A 16541-nucleotide genomic window follows, 5' to 3' on the forward strand; every position below is an offset into this window, starting at 1 on the left:
TCAGAACATCGAGATCCCATCAAGAGAATATGTTAAGGATAATTCCCATGAAAAAATGATGACCGATGACACTCAATTTTAAATATCTGGTGAGAATTAACATATTCAGTTTTTATCTAAAGCAAAACCCATGTTTAGACAAGGTGGGAGAAATAAATGTAACTGGGAGATAGATGATTAGGTTGGAATAACAATACAAGGCACAGGTTCTGTGGGTAGACATGAAATAAGTGCATGATGTCATACTGTTCATTAGAGATGAAATTGAATGATATTATGTAAAACATATAAAACAAATATTATGATATTTTTTAAAGTAAAGGAGACTAAAGATGTCAAATGTTGTTAGGGTAATGTGAAACATGAGCTATATGACCTTTCCTAAATACCAAATAACATATACACAAACATGGAGAAAAATCTCTATATACAACCCACTACAAATGGTAAATACAGCCTAAATGATATGGAAGAGGTCAGAATATAAATAGAAAAATAATATGTTTATATCCTTAACCACAAAACTGGCCACAGTACTAAAATATTATAATATTGAAATTAAGAAATACACGAGTCCATAGTGATAAACAAAAACATTTAATTTTTTAGGTTATCATTAACTATGGAAGAAATTTGAAGTTCAGAGAGAAGTCCATTTTTTTTTTAAATAACTCAAGACCAGCCAAGGAAATAACATAGGAAGAACTGAATTTAAATTTTTTTAGTGTTCAAAAAGAAATATAATAATTTACACAGGTAGAGATCTTGAACAAAGGTACCAAACAGAATATTTGTATGTTGTCCAAGTACCAGTCTTCAAATTGCTTTACAATGACAGAGAAAACAATGTATCCACTCCACAGACTGACCCTGTGGGTACCTCTATTACCAAATGACCAGCTCTAGCCTCAAGAGATGGACACACAGGACACTCTGCCTGTGGGTTGGATATGGTGGGTGAACAGCTTTATCTGCACAGTGTTCTCAGCTAAAAGTTCAGACTGTATTTCATTCTAAGGAGACTGTCGTAGAAAGGCAGAATGTAGGCCAAGAAGCAAAACAACTGATTTGTCTTCAATAAACAAGGCAAAATCACCAAAAACTGACAACAAAAACATGAAGAGGTCTTTGATTTCAAAAGTGTGTGTTTGTGTGTGTACCCATATACATATATTTACATATGTGTATGTATGTATATATACACACATATATATTTTATATATAATTATATTTATATATTTATGTATTTATAAATTATATATAAATTTTTATATAAAAAGAGGAGGAGGAGAAGAGCACACTCTTACATATTTATTTATATATACATTATATATATACACACACACACACACACACATATAAATATATGTATATGGGCATGTGTGTGTGTGTGTGTGTGTGTGTGTGTATACATACCTACATATATATATGAGTGTGTTTTAAAAATATCTTTTTAACCCCAAATGCCTTTTCTGTTATCTTATTCCTGGTGACATTGACTGAAGAAGATATGTCAGCTCTTTTTTTCAATGGTCTACATTTTGTAGTTTTCTAATAATTTCCTTGTGCTTGAAGTCAAGCTAACATTCAGCAAAAACACTGAATCGCTAATGATGTCTGGGCCTATCTGGAGGCAGAGTGTCCATCTAGACTTGTGGTCTCCTTCTGGTTGCTCATGTCAGGCATACTTTGGAGATCCTCTCTATCATTGTGTTTTTGCTTTGTATCTCTTTCTGGCCCTTTAAGACATGGGCAATATGTGTTGGTCTTATAGGTTGTTTCTTGGGAATGATCTTGGCTGAATGGATCACCAATAGTTGTAAATGTGTCTAAAAAAAGATGGTGTTTTACTGTAACAATTTGTTTTTTTAAATGGTTTTCTGAAGTATTGTACAATCTTGCCGTTGGAAGTTGATTTGTCAGAGATAACATAATTAATAAGGAGTCTTAACAGTAAAAACTAAGTTGGATGCACAATATGCTGCCTCTAATGTGTGAGCTCAGGAGGACTCTCAGGAGGATTCCCTCTTACCCCCAACATCCAATCCCTCCTGGGTGCTCCCCTTCCTTGGCCCAACCAGAAACTCTAGCAATTACCATTGTAGGACTAAAAGACATGAGGTATTTGGTAAGAAAAACATCCAGGTTCTCTCTGTTCACATAGTTAACCTTCACAAGCCAGTTTAAAATCTCCCATTACTATTCCTGTGCTCAGATGTACTCAGTGTATTTTTATATTGAGATATTTCAGAACTTATAGCCTCAAATGCCCCTGGTATGCTTTTCCTCCTTCTCTGTAGGGAACCAAGAGCTCAGTTTCCCCTTGAATACAAGCACCAGCTTTTCTGTTCTCACCTCTTACTTTAGACCTCTTAGAAATATCTGAACAGCATGTTACCAAAAGGCTTATTCCCCTTGAATAATGAACAGGTTTTGGAGCAAAATTTAACCAGTTTGTCACTTGAGAGAGAAGGAATAACCCTAGGTATGGTCACACAAGGAAATGGACCAGCTCAACAGTCAGTGGCTTATCTCATTAAGAAACTTAACATCGCTTTGTTCTTAAACACAATAAGAACTACGGTATGATAATTTTCATCTAAACCTAACTGATTACCAACTAAAATGATTAAAACAAGTGTCTTAGGCATGAGGTTTTTGCTCAGACCAGCAGTTTTTCCCAGCTCCTTGTAGACCTCAGGCAGGACTTACACTGAAATGCAAATGGAAGAAGCCTGAAAGCTCAGTTGGAGACTGAGACCTGCCCACCCCACAAAAAAAGATAAAAGCTTCTATTACCTGAACTCATACTAGACTAAACCCAAAAGTAAATTGTATGGTACTTGACTAAAATAGTTACCAGCCATGTCATTTTTCTAGAACTCTTGTTTTTTCTTATATTTCACATTTTTTGAGCTCATCATTTTGGTCCTATGCACCTAGTTTAATTTTTTTCCCTGATCAATCCTATTTTTTATTCAATTATGAAGTTTTTAAACATCTGCAACATTGCAATGGAGATTCATCTGTGAAAAGCTATAAGGCCTTTACTTTTATATGTGTGCACACTGTGTGTTGTGTTGTCTGTCCATATATGTGTGGGTCCATATGTCATGTACCTGATATCAAGATTGACAAATGGAAAATAAATGCTCATGAATTAAAATGGATCCGAGTACCTTGAATTAATGTATTTTAAAAGTTTCAATTTAAATTGAGTAAACAGATGAAAGTAAAGAAGTTTTTAGAATTAAACTTAACTCACAAGTCTCTCTAGGTGGTCAAAGAACTAATAAACTGTTGATGTCTATAAAATATCTAATATCCATTGTTTCTAGGACTTTTCTTCAACAGGAAAGAAATGCCTGATACTGTTCAATACATTTACCTGATATCTTGGTAAAAATGAGTAAAGTAGATTTGACATGGAATTACTCATAAATGTATTTGTTAGACATCTGATTAATTTACAAGGTTAAAATGCTAACTGTTAAATATACCATCAAGTACTCTTAACTTCTTAAATTCTATTGGGTAATATTATTGATGTTTTCATAAATTAGTAAATAAAAAAGGGGGGGGGGTAAAGTTGCTTTGTCATCCTGAGAACAAGGTTACTAAAATTTAAAGTCTCAACAGACATAAGTCTATATTCTTAAACATTGCTTGCATTTTCACGAAATGGCAAACAGATGTGATTAACTGTGTACTGTAAATAACAAAATATTTCTTATTAAAATACAACAATTTGCCTAAATTAAAACATTTACAAGGATTGTTTCATATTTAAAAAAAAGGGGGTTAACATACGGAAAAGAGAAATTAAAAACGCTTATGTGTGTGAAATGATCAGTCAAGACTCCTTGGGGTTCTTCCTGAGGGTCAAATGTTAATGTGCTAATATAAAACAAGGTTTAAACTATATGTTAAAAGGACAAATATTTCTTAACACACTGATTTCCCCATAATGTTGTGTTTATTAAGTTTTTTTTTAGCAAATAATCTTGAAGGAATTAAGAATTATATAGCTGTTGTTAAACAAGAACTGTTATTTTAAAATATTGTACTATGCTATTTCTTTAAGAGCTAAATTTTGCTAATATAAAAACATCATTGTAATTGTGGTGCTATTATTCTGCTTTGTATATTAAATGTGTTCCTAACTTCCAGGTATACAAGTCTTTAAAAAGAAGGTTTAAAAGAACATTATATCAACCTGGTATTCTCCAAACTAAAGTTGTATGGTAATTTTAGACTTATAAGAATACCAAATTTGGGGCCAAGGATATACCTCAGTTGGTAGAGTGATTGCTCACTTGCACAAGGCCCTGGGCTCAATCCTTAGCATATCACACACACACACACACACACACACACACACACAGAAACAAAACAAAACAAAACAAAAAACAACCAAACTAACAAAAAAACAATGAAATTTCTTGGAGATTTATTTATATCACTTAATACTCTACAACTAACCTATTATTAATAATATATAAAATTTTATGTTACCATTTACATTGGAGTACAATTTAAATGTTTATAAACTAATGAGACCCTAATCTATGTAAAGGTTAATATTGTAAAACACAAAAGCATTTTGCTACTTTTCTACAAAAAGTTAAAAGCTCTCAGCCTTTCCTTACTTTGTGCACTACATGTTATATCATATTGTGTTAGCTAACATCAGAAAGGGCTCAAGAAATAATATTTGTAAACCTTTTAGAATGGTAGATAAAAAAAGACAAAGATCAGCTTCAGAACTAGAACACTTCACCTAAGATTTGTGAAGAGCCCTGCCTTACCTGAGATGAGGCTCTGCCTCCCACCATACTACATTCCTGAATGACTACAAAGTAGGCTAGACTTCAGTTCATTTAAAATTGTGTTCAAAGGATTGATTTTTGTTGTTAAGATTACTAGGATCTCAAACAGGGGATATAATTTATAACTCAGCTAAAATTCAAGACTTTTGTTATGCAAACTAAATATGTTTATACTCTTATGAACTTTATTTTCTATCTTCTTTATAAACTGTCTGTTGCCTGTTGAGGGTTTGCAGAGGTATTGCTTCTAGATCAGAACCTGGGTTAATTTAAGGTAATAAGTCATCACCTACAGGATAGGATAGTACAGACCTCAAGTAATAAAAAGGGTAAATGACTGTAAGGTTATAGACATATTAAAGTTAAAGCCCAGTACTCTTAATTTAACACTGGTGAGACTCATTTTTTAGATGTTTAAGATTGAGACTTAAAAATTAAATTAAAAAAACCCAAAACATCAGTGTTTGGCTCTTGCCCTCCCAGTCAGTCTGAATCCAGGGAACAGGGAACTTCTCTAAAGAGCTTTGCAACTCTGGGCCACATAACCTCCCAATAAGGGAGATTAAGGAGACCCCTGGAGAACAGAAAGCCAATTGATGCACTTGACATGAAGAGGAGGGTTATTGGATTATTGGAAAAGGGAGACATCTCTGAAGTTTCCAAGGGAAACCACATGGTCAGCAAGACCTGGACCCATCCTAGTGTAAATGGCACTAGCAGAACTAAGACACTACTCTCAAGTTGCCCCAAGAGTGACTCCATAGAAACTCAGCTTACTCTTAACAATAGATAGAAACAAAGGTCAGTTTGACCTTCTTTATCTTAAACGTCTAGCAAAAATAGTTAAAACCCAAACACAGCCATTCCTGGGTATTTAAAAGATAAATAGTATTAGTTAAGTGTAACTTACTTAAGATATATACTTAAGATATATACTTAAGATAGCCCCCCACCCAAAAAAAAAAGAAAATAAGTAGACTGGAACCTACAAAGAGAGATTCTTAGAAGGAATGCCTAATAACTCTCAAGTGAAATGGCCAAGTCAGAAGTTTTAGTCAGTTTAAGGCCTACAGATCTTCCTCACCTCCTACACAGGTAGGATTAATATTTGTTAACATGATTATCTAGCTCTAAATAACAGAAATAAAGAGATATCTACTAGACACAGAGGTCATACTAGTAGAAAGATTTTATAAGATCAGGTGACATGAAGTAACTTAACTACAGCTCATGGACATGAACATCTATAACATTAAAAGATAAATGTTTTGTTTACATTCCTGGTAACTCTGAAGATGTTAAAGATTTACATTCCCAAATAAACTATGGGGAAAGCTTCTCAGCTCTCACATCTCTGGGTAAGAAAATATTGACTTCTGTCCTCCTTATGATATTCATTGACATGTTCTGGACACTGTAATGTTTGTTCAGTACTCATGTTTTTTGTTTCTCTCTTAGAAGCACCCTTCCCCAGATGATTTTACAACCTATTCTTCACCAACCAGACTTCAATATTACCTGACTTCTAAAAGAAAACTCCAAAGCTGCTTGCACCACCTCACATCACCCCCTCTCAGTTCTGAAGCCACCAGAGCAGTTGTCAGCCCTCTTCTGTAAAGCTAGGGCTGATCATGGTGACCACCACATGTAATCCCAGCTACTCAGGCAGCTGAGGTAGGAGGTTAGTAAGTTCAAGGCCAACCATAAAAAAAGTGGGTTGGGATGCACTTCAGCAGTAGAGTGCCCCTGGATTCAATCACTAGTACCACATATATATAAAAAAATAATAATGAAAATAAAAAAAAGCCTGGAGAACAAGATGTCCATAGAGGCCTTGACATTTTTTTCTTTTTCTTTTTTATTAGAGCTTTATAGTTACACATTGTAGTTGAGTTGATCCCAACAAACTCACACATGCATGGAAATTGATTTCAGTTCATGACCTTCCCTTCTCTCCCATCACTCTCGCCTCTCCCACTCTCCTTCCTCTGCCCTACTGGACTTCCTTTCCCTCATCTATTAATTCATATTTAATTGGCTCTTTGTGTTATCCCATTCTTCTCTCCCTCTTCCCTTGATTTTAGTCTAGCTTCCTCATATGAGAGAAAACATTTGACTTTTGAGTTTCTGAGTTGGCTTATTTCACTTAGCATGCTATTTTCCATTTCCATCCATTTACCAGCAAAATGCCATCATTTCATTCTTTTTTATGGCTGATTAGAATTCCAGCATATGTATACACCACAATTTCTTAATCCACTCATCTAATGTCAGGCATCTGGGCTAATTACAACATTTAGCTGTTGTGAACTGTGCTGGTAGAAACACTGAGGTGGCTGTATTCCTACAGTGTGCTGAGTTTAGATCTTTTGGGAGATCTACCAAGGAGTGGGATAGCTGGGTCACATGGTGGTCCCAACACTATTTTTTTGAGGAACCTCCATACTGCTTTCCAGAGTGATTGTACTAGTTTGCAGTCCCACCAAAAATGTACAATTGAACCTTTTTCTCCACATCCTCACCAGCATTTTTTATTGTTCATATTTTTACATCATTGTGACTGGAGATAGAGGAAATCTTAGTGTAATTTTGATTTGCATTTTCCTGATTGCCAAAGATGTGGAGCATTTTTTTTATACTTTGCAAGCCGTTTGCATTTATATGAATGAGAAGTTTTTATTTGGTTCTTTTGCCCATTAGTTGATTGCATTGTATGAGTGTGTGTGTGTATTGTGTTTGTGAGTGTGTGTGTGTTTGTGTGTGTCAAGATTTTTTAGTTCTTTTTATATCCTGGGTATTAGTCCCCTATCAGAGGAGCAGCTGGCCAAGATTTTCTCCCATTCTCTAGGCTCTGTCTTTATTCTCTTGTTTCATTAGCTGTGCAGAAAATTTTTAGTTTGATGGTGCCCGACTTATTGACTCCTGGTTTTTTATCTTGTGCCTTGGGGTCTTGTAAGGAAAGCTGGAGCCAGCGTGTTTATGATGGAATATTGACTCCATGTTTCCTTCCAGTAGTCATAAATGGCTCAAAGTCTCATTCCTAAGACTTTGAGCCATTTCAGTTTGAGTTTTGTGCAGAATGAGGACAGGAGTCTTGTTTCATTTTCTACATAAAGCTAACCAATTTTCCCAGCACCATTTGTTTAAAAGGCTGTATTTTCTCCAAGATATACTTTTGGCACCTTGTCAAATGTCCGACAGCCCTAGGCAGATGGATTTGACTCTCTGTCCTCTGTGGTGTTCCATTGGTCTTGGTGTCTGTTTTGATGCCAATACCATGCTCTTTGTGTTCCCACAGCTCTGTAGCATAATTTCAGGTCCGGTATTGCCACAGGCCCCTGATCATCTCATTTCAGTCCTCACCTTAGTGCCCTAGTGCCCCTGGCTTCCATGATCATGGTCAAGTGCCAGTGTCCAGCCCTGTATCTCCACCCACTGCCCCTGCTGAGCCTCAGCCCCTGCGCTCCACTCTACCACAGTCTCTACTGGTGCCCACACCAACGTGCCAGGGCTGCACTTGTCACTAGGCTCTCACCAACTACTCTTCCCAGTATCAGTCAATAGTCCTATCCAGACCCTGGCCTTGCCCTAGGCTCCTTCCTCTGCTGACCCCAGGGCAGTTTATCAAGCACTTGATCAATCAGATCCATCACTCAGCACCTCAGATGCAGTGATTTTATTTTATTGTCCAAAAATCCTGGTGGAAAGGCAGAGTGAATCCAGCATCAGCTGTTCCTGGCACTTAGTGGTGAGGTCAAGGAAGCAGAGCTCCCTAAGCCATGGCTTGTTCTGAGCTTCCCCCCATTTTGTGGAACTGACCCCACCTCACCCTCTCCCTGGCCCCAGCCCAGGATGTGCCCTGGATGGTTTCATGCTGCCCACTCCCTCTCCTCACCCTCTACTGCCTGTGCCGGGTTCCTTCCTGTGTACCATGGCACTTGGGGAGGAAGGTGAATTCTTCTCCCACCTGAAGGCACAATCCATTATTAGCAGTGGGATCTGGCACTGCTGTGCTGTGTGTGGGTGAGGTTGCAGTGGAACCAGCTGGTTGACCTCAACCTTCACAAGTTTCCTCCAACCTTCCTGATCCCACTTTCCATGGTAATTGTCTACTCTGGAGTCAACTTCCTCTGATATGAATCAGTCCTCCCTTTCTCCTGAGAATGACTGTATGGCACAGCTTTTTCTCTCCTCTCTTAACTACTAATATCATCTTACAGTCAAACCAGATGGGGAACTCTTGGTAAGTGAGGACCTCCCATTAGCCCCTCATCCAGTTGCCCATCTGCTCCCCCAGCTGAGATGCCTCTTGGCCACCTGCTGCCCACTCCTTGTCCTCTCTCCCTCAGAAGCCTTGTTAAAAGGGTTCTGATGTTGGGTCACTCCACTGTGGATACAAAGCCTCTGGTTTTCCTGTTGATTTTATAAGATCTCTCACCCAATTCTCTTTTATTCTCAGTCTGTCTCCCATTCTTATTGTCTGTGTGAACATTATATTCTTTACAGTGTTACTGACTTACAATTTTCTGTTTTGCTGTGTCTTTCTCTGGCCTTGGTGTTAGTGAAATCCTGGCCTTGGGAACTGAGTTGTGAAATGTTCCCCCTTCTTCAATCTTTGGGAAGAGTTTGAGATAGATGGTGCTATTTTTTCATAAAATTCATAGTCTTACCAGTGAAATCATCTGGTCCTGAGCTTTTTTGTTTGTTTGTTTTTGATGGGAGACATTTTTTATTATTTATTTATGCTCCTTACTCATTATTGATCTATTCAGATTTTTCTATCTATTTATGATTCAGTTTCAGTAGTTTGTATGTTACTGGAATTTAACCATTTCTTCTAGGTTATCAGATAATTGTTCATAATTTTTTATCATGAAAGCACACTCAGAGAGCCCTCCAGTGTGGACTCAAACAAGTTACTTCCTGTCACCCTGGTAAACAGAGTGAAGCCCTGTCAGGCTGTCCTCCCAAGATAAGAAGGAAAGGCAGAAGATGAGGGTGGAGATCACCAAACTAGACGTTTCTGACCCCAGGGTAAATGATGTCACTGAGAAAACTGGTGGTAGCTGATAAGAATTTCAAGGAGGGTCAAAAGCCCCCAAATTTAGTATAAATAATAGAGCTGATGAGCAGGGATTCAGCCAGCTGAATCAAGGATGCACTCTGGCTGGAGAGCCTGATGAGGACCTGACATCCCATCACTTGTCATTGTTTCCTAATCCTCTTCGTGATCCTCACTGCTCTCAAACTCTACCCCCTTGTCTGGACCCTGGTGAGAGTCACAACTCCTCCCTATTACCCTCTTCTCAACAGGTCATCCATTCCAAGCCAGGAAAAGCCTGTCTTGTTTCCGGACCTGGTCACCTCAGTCTGAGTGAGTGTGCATCTGCTGGATATAAAGCCTCAGGCTTAAGACTTTTGAACTCAGCATGCAGAGGGAATGTATGTCATTAGCCTGTCATGATTAAGTGTTCTGCAGTGCTTAGAATTAATCTAGAATTGTTTGCTGTGAATTAATTAATCTAGAATTATTTGCTGTGAATGGATCCTGTCTATTGCAGTGCCTAGCATTAACAACTGTCATTTTCTTGATTAAGAACCTATAGAGTGAATTGTATTGAGTGATTTGAGTGAATAATGCATTGAAAGGGGCAGAAGCATGTGGACATTCTTTGTTTCTCCCCTCGACTGCTTATGTCACAATTTTGCCCCCTTGCGACACTTTGCCTGTCTGCTCCCTAGATGAGGTCCCCCTGTGCCCTTTGCATTCTTCTTGTTTCTTCCCACACAGGCCCTTACTGAAAGGCTCCACATACATTGTCCACTCAGGGCCTGTGGTTTCCTAACTACTGATTTCTCTGAGAACCTGTCTCTGAAAATATTTCTCTTCGGCTGGACCTGCAAACCAAGATTTTTTCTTCCCATAATGAGCTCTCCTCCCAGCAGCAAGGAGAATAGTTGGGCACAGACCCTGGGATGTTGGGTGCTGGGACAATTCCTGCATGTTCAGGAACACCCTGAAACTTCCCAACCCGAATGAAAATACCTGTATGCAGGGTGGCTTGTTCATCACTCTGATCCTGGGGCTGGACTCTTCCTGACCAGCAGAGCTTCTGTGCTGTCCAGTGCCTTTTAGGCTAGAAGATGGATGAGCTGGTTCCACAGCCAGCTGCTCTGGGAAAGACTGGGTCACACCCGAGGCATAACCACGTCTGCATGTAATTTTTCAACAATTCTTTGAATGACCCTGGACAGCATACTGGTCAGCTTGCCTATGAGCTCATGTGCTTGTAGTTTAGTAACCAAGGCCCACACACATGCTCCGTGAGGTCACTAGCGGATGCTCAACAAATATTCACACATATTCTTCTTTAAACTGGAATCCTTTACCTGGATTTGTAACTTCAGTTTCAAAATTGCTGGCTGCTGCAGGGCATGAGGGCACATACCTGTCATTCCCCATCCCTGGGAGTGGGAGGCCTGAGGCAGGAGGATTGCCAAATTCAAAGCCAGCCTCAGCACCTTAAGGAGACCCTGTCTTAAAATGAAAAATAAAAAGGACTGTGGGGTGTGGAGATGTGGGGATGTGGTTCTGTGGTTAAGTGCCCCTGGAACAAGAAAAAAGAAAGAAAGAAAGAAAAGAAAAGAAAAGAAATGCCGTCTGCTTTGCTACTAGACCAGAGCCACTGGCACCCCCTGTAGAACTGCATTTTCCTAATTCTCCTTACAAAAAAAAAAAAACTAGGAACAGGAAACACCTGATAGACATCACTGTTCCTCCAGCTAGCTCCTGTCTACAGCCACTGTAACCCATTTACATTGAAAGAATCAAATACAAATGTGTACTTTAATGTACTTGCCTATTCACATTATGAATTCTTCTTCTTCTTCTTATTTTTTTTTTTTGCAAAACTTCCACAATCTTTTACTGCCAAACTTATCAAACTTATGCAGGGTTAAGTCTTTAACCCAGCTAACAGCAAAAACCAAATCTCCATGGAAATCCAGACCTGTAGAGATTTTCCTTTAAAAAAAATATGTAGCTGCATATTTTACAAATATGTGAAATTCTCCAATGTTGCAGGAAAAAAATTCCAAGTGATGCCAATCCATATTAGAAGAATCTGGCAATCTGTCCCCATGTGAAAAGAAAAAATAGAACCATCTTCTCCCACAATCAGGAAACTGATCCTTAGCCTGGGGGCCACATTCCTTGAAACTTGCAAAAGGTCCTAGAGCTTCCTCCAGGAAATGGCCTGGAGGCCCCTGCAGAGATGAAGTGGCCTTTTCTAAGCTAAACCACCAAAGACCCTGTAATTTAGAGTCTAACCTTTCAGCTAAAAATGCTCACAGAAAGCACCAAAAAGGTGCATCTCTTCCCTCCTGAACCACAGAGGTAAGAGATCGGAGAGAACCCAGTATTTTTTTTTAATTTGTTCTAATTAGTTATTCTTGACAGTAGAATGCATTTTGATACCTCATACATAAGTGGAGTACAACTTCTCATTCTCCATGTAATTCTACATGATGTAGAATTAAATCAACATAGGCGCATAGGTGATAATGTGCAATTCATTCTGCTGCCCTTCCTACCCCATACTCCCTCCCCTCCCTTTACTCTCCTCTGTCTAATCCAAAGTACCTCTCTACTACACCCCCCATTGTGAATTAGCATCCACATATCAGAGAAAACATTCAGCCTTTGATTCTTTAGGATTGGCTAATTCCAATTAGCATGGTGGACTCCAGTTCCACCCACTTACCCGCAAATGCCATGATTTCATTCTTCTTTAAGACTGAATAATATTCCATCATGTATACATACCGCAGTTTCTTTATCCATTCATCTGTTGAAGGGCACCTAGGTTGGGAGAACCCAGTATTGGACCTCATCTTTCTTATGAGAAGTGTGCTTACTTTAGGCTCTGCCACCTTTGCCACCTTGGGTCTTCATCTCACTGTGCCTGGAGTGTTCAAAGGAAGAAATGGTTGAAGTCTATCTCTGATGTCCCTGGCTGGGCTGCCTGGTTCTCTGTTGCTTTATGAAAGCCCTCTCCCCTTATACAGGCACTTAAGAATAAGGACATTTTCACCAGGTGTGGTGGCACACACCTGTAATCCTAGCAGCTCAGGAGGCTGAGGCAGGAGGATCCAGAGTTCAAAGCCAGCCTCAGCAAAAGCAAGGCACTAAGCACCTCAGGGAGACCCTGTCTCTAAATAAAACACAGAATAGATCTGGGGATGTGGCTCCATGGTCAAGTGCCCCTGGGTTCCATCCCCAGTACCTGCCCCCCCAAAAAAGAAGGAAATTTTCAGTGACTTCATAACTGACAAATACTTCAACAGCAGCTTCTCAAAACCACCCCTGTAGAAGAAGGGACACCCCTCCCCCTTGGTGCAAGGTCACAGCTCCTTCCAGTCATGGGCTTCTTAATAGATTTCTGCAGCAGCTCATTGGCTTTAGAAAAACATTTACACCCAAAGAACCCACTCTACACAGACAGCAGGGATGGATGGGCAGTCTGCTGTACAGGAAGCCGCTTCCTGTCGATGGCACTTCTGAGCAGAAGAACCCCAGAGCAGGAAGACAGGCCTTCAAATTCTGATTCAGCCAAGGCCACACTGCATTAGGGAACTGCTCCAGCCCCCTCCTTACATGACTTAGGGGCTTGATGGGCCCAGACAGTGAGCACAGCGTTGAGCAGGAGGACATCGTGATAAACCTCCGTGACCCGGATGAACAAAACCTTGTAAGTCTGTAGACAGCTCTTCATAAATATTTTCCAAACTGTGTGGAGGTGGAACAGGTCTCTAGACGCTAAAGCAGAGCCCATGAGCCTGACTGGGTCCATCACAAGGACCTTGACCCAGGATGACAACCTTCACATCTCTCATGTCACATGTTTGGGTCCATGTGAAGGCTGGGTGTGGAGGTGGATAAACAGTATAATGTCTTCATTCTTCTGCGACAGATCCCATTAGCTCTATAAATCATGGTTTCCCAAACTGTTCGCTGAGGGGCTTCTTCCACTCCCTCCACAGCACCCGGCATGAGGCATGGTTTATTTCACTTTTCTCTCTCCAGCACCCCAACCCTTCCGGGTTGTTTTTTGTTTGTATGTTTGTCTTGTTTTTTTTTTTTTTTTCTTTTTTGGTACCAGGGGTTGAACTCAGGGGCACTCAACCACAGAGCCACATCCCCAGACCTATTTTATATTCTATTTAGAGACAGGGTCTCACTGAGTTCTTTTAGAAGCTGGCTTTGAACTCCTGATCCTCCTGCCTCAGCTTCCAGAGCTGCGGGGGTTATGGGCCAGTGCCACCACACTGGACCCCCAGCCTTTTAAAAATATTTTATTTAGAGACAGGATCTCACTAAGTTACTGGTCTCAAACTCCTGGGCTCAGGAAATCCTCCCATCTCAGCCTCCTGAGTGGTGAGACTACAGGCACGTGCCACACACCTGGGTCATTTAGTTTTTATAACACTTTGATGAGGCCTGTGCCCAAGGTCACACAGGAGGGAGGGGACACCAGGCTCCACCCCCAGAGCCAGGCAGGTGCCCAGCTGTGAATGCTGGAGATGAGGACCTAGAGGTGACCTCTAGGTTACAAATCTCTGTGGTCCATCAGCTCAGGCCATCTCCAATCTGAGCTGAGAGGCAGGGGTGAGCACCCCACCTACAGAAGAGTAGGCCAGCTCAGAAGGGGAAGGACGAGAAGGTGGAAAGGGGAAACCATCCTAACCAGGGTTTGCTGAGACCCTTCTCAGTCCTTCAAAGCAGGCTCCACTTCCAGGGGCTGGAAATCCTCTCCAGGGCTGAGTGCGCCCCACCTGAACCAGCCTCCAGCCCCAGGAAAGCACCTGAATCCCCGTCCCCTCCCCCAGGCACCCACCTCCACTCTCAGGGTCTGTCTTCAGGGGGCTGGGGAGGGAGCGCCCTGACTCTCCTCTCCTTGAGGCAGTTTCAGTTCAGAAATCTCTTCCCTGGATGATAAGAGCTAAGGTCAGACACACTGGGTTCTCAAGGATCCCCAGTGGGAACTGACCCCATCCCACCCAAGCAATTCTCTCAGCCCCAGCAGAGACTGGAATTTAAGGAGCCAAGCCTTGACCCCTCCCACTGCAGGACCCCCAAGTTCTTACCTGGGCATATATCGCCCTGGGACCAGGCTTTCAATCACTGAGTCACACATTCTCACAGTGGAACTTCAGCCCCAGCTATGGATCTGCCATCCCCTCAGGGACATGGAAGGTTCCCCAATGTGTGTTAGCTGGTGGTATTTTCTGTTTTGTGAATTATCTATACATATTGGATTCCTCTGGGGATATTCGGGGGATCTCACCTGGCTCCACTTTCCAGATGTCATTCTCTTACCTTGGGTTTCTCTGGCTCTCACATCTACCTGCCCTGTGGATACTCTAAGAGAGAAACCAAGAGACTCCATACTCCTCCAGAATCACCTGCAGCCTCTGCCCAAGTGTCACTCAAAGCCACCTGCAGCGCCACCTCGTGGCTGAGGGCCAAACTTCAGGTGGGGTTTTCTGACAGGAGGCCATCCACCCTCAGGTCACCTCCATGGAACACACCTGTAATGAGTGCCTACTGCGTGCCAGCACTTTGGAGCACAAAGAAAGAAGCAAACTCACTGTCCTCGAGTGGCCCAGGGGTGGTGGGAAAGAAGCAGAAGTCCTGTCAGAGCAGGGTGTGAGGGTTGCTCTGAGGGAAGCATGTGCCTTCATGAGGAGGAGGCAGCCATGGCTGGAGATGCCATGTGAAGAGTCAGATTTGTCAACATGGAGCCCAGTGGAGACTCCCAGGCCAGAGACTCTGGAGGACCCAAAGTATTTGAAACCATAAATGGAATGACATCTGTTCCTTCTGCCATAGTCAATCACCACAGCGTCAATGTCTTGACATGGCACCAGCTTATTGTATCCCTGACCTGGAGGTCAAGATCTGATGTGGAATAAAGTCAGGGTGTCTCCAGGTTGTGTTCCCTTCTGAAGACTCTAAGACAGAATCCATTTCTCGCTCATTAGGTTGTTATCATAATTCTGTTCTTTGCTGTTATAAAACCGAGGTTCTCAATTTCTTGCTGGCTGTAGCTGAGGGCCCTTTATGAAGAACACCCTCATTCGATTTCATGTGCTCAAGGCCCAAGCGAATAGGGAGAAGGGTCAAGATCCTTCATGACAAGAGGCATGTGTTCTCCTGGGCATTGGCCTCCCCCAGTCCCTTCTGAGGAAGCCCTAGCTTAATCCAGGGGATAAGAAATGACTCCCATCCAGGACAGACTGTGGCAGGGGCCTGAAGGATTTTCAAATGTTGAAAGAGGCCAAATTCGGGAGAGCCTATGTCCAAAACTCTGGGGTCCAGACAGGCTCCATGGAACAGGAGGCTGAGAAGAGAGATTTGGGAAGATGGAAGGATTTCAGCAGGTAGGGGTGAGAGTGGGTCAGGAACAGGGAGAACGCAGGCAGAGAGATGTGGGTGAGCACAGAGGAGCTGACTTTGGGCTTGGGTGTGGGAGGCCAACCTTATGGGTGACTGAGTTACACTCCCTAGCTGGGTGCTGAGGTGCTCAGTCACAGAAATGGGTGTGTCTTGCTACAGCCCCATGGGTGAAGCTATGCTCACCTGTTCCTTTGTAATATAACCCCTTGCCCTGTTTAGGATAGAATCTTCCATGGAAGTGCCTTGTGTGTGTC

The 16541-nt window shown here is 41.4% G+C and overlaps 1 pseudogene; it reads right to left on the reverse strand.

Moving 5' to 3' along the window:
- Nucleotides 1–13232: 13232 nt before the first annotated feature.
- Nucleotides 13233–14983, reverse strand: LOC107158237 (annotated as a pseudogene).
- Nucleotides 14984–16541: the final 1558 nt, after the last annotated feature.

Source organism: Marmota marmota, unplaced genomic scaffold, assembly GCF_001458135.2.
Source record: "Marmota marmota marmota unplaced genomic scaffold, marMar, whole genome shotgun sequence".
Lineage (NCBI taxonomy): Eukaryota > Metazoa > Chordata > Mammalia > Rodentia > Sciuridae > Marmota > Marmota marmota.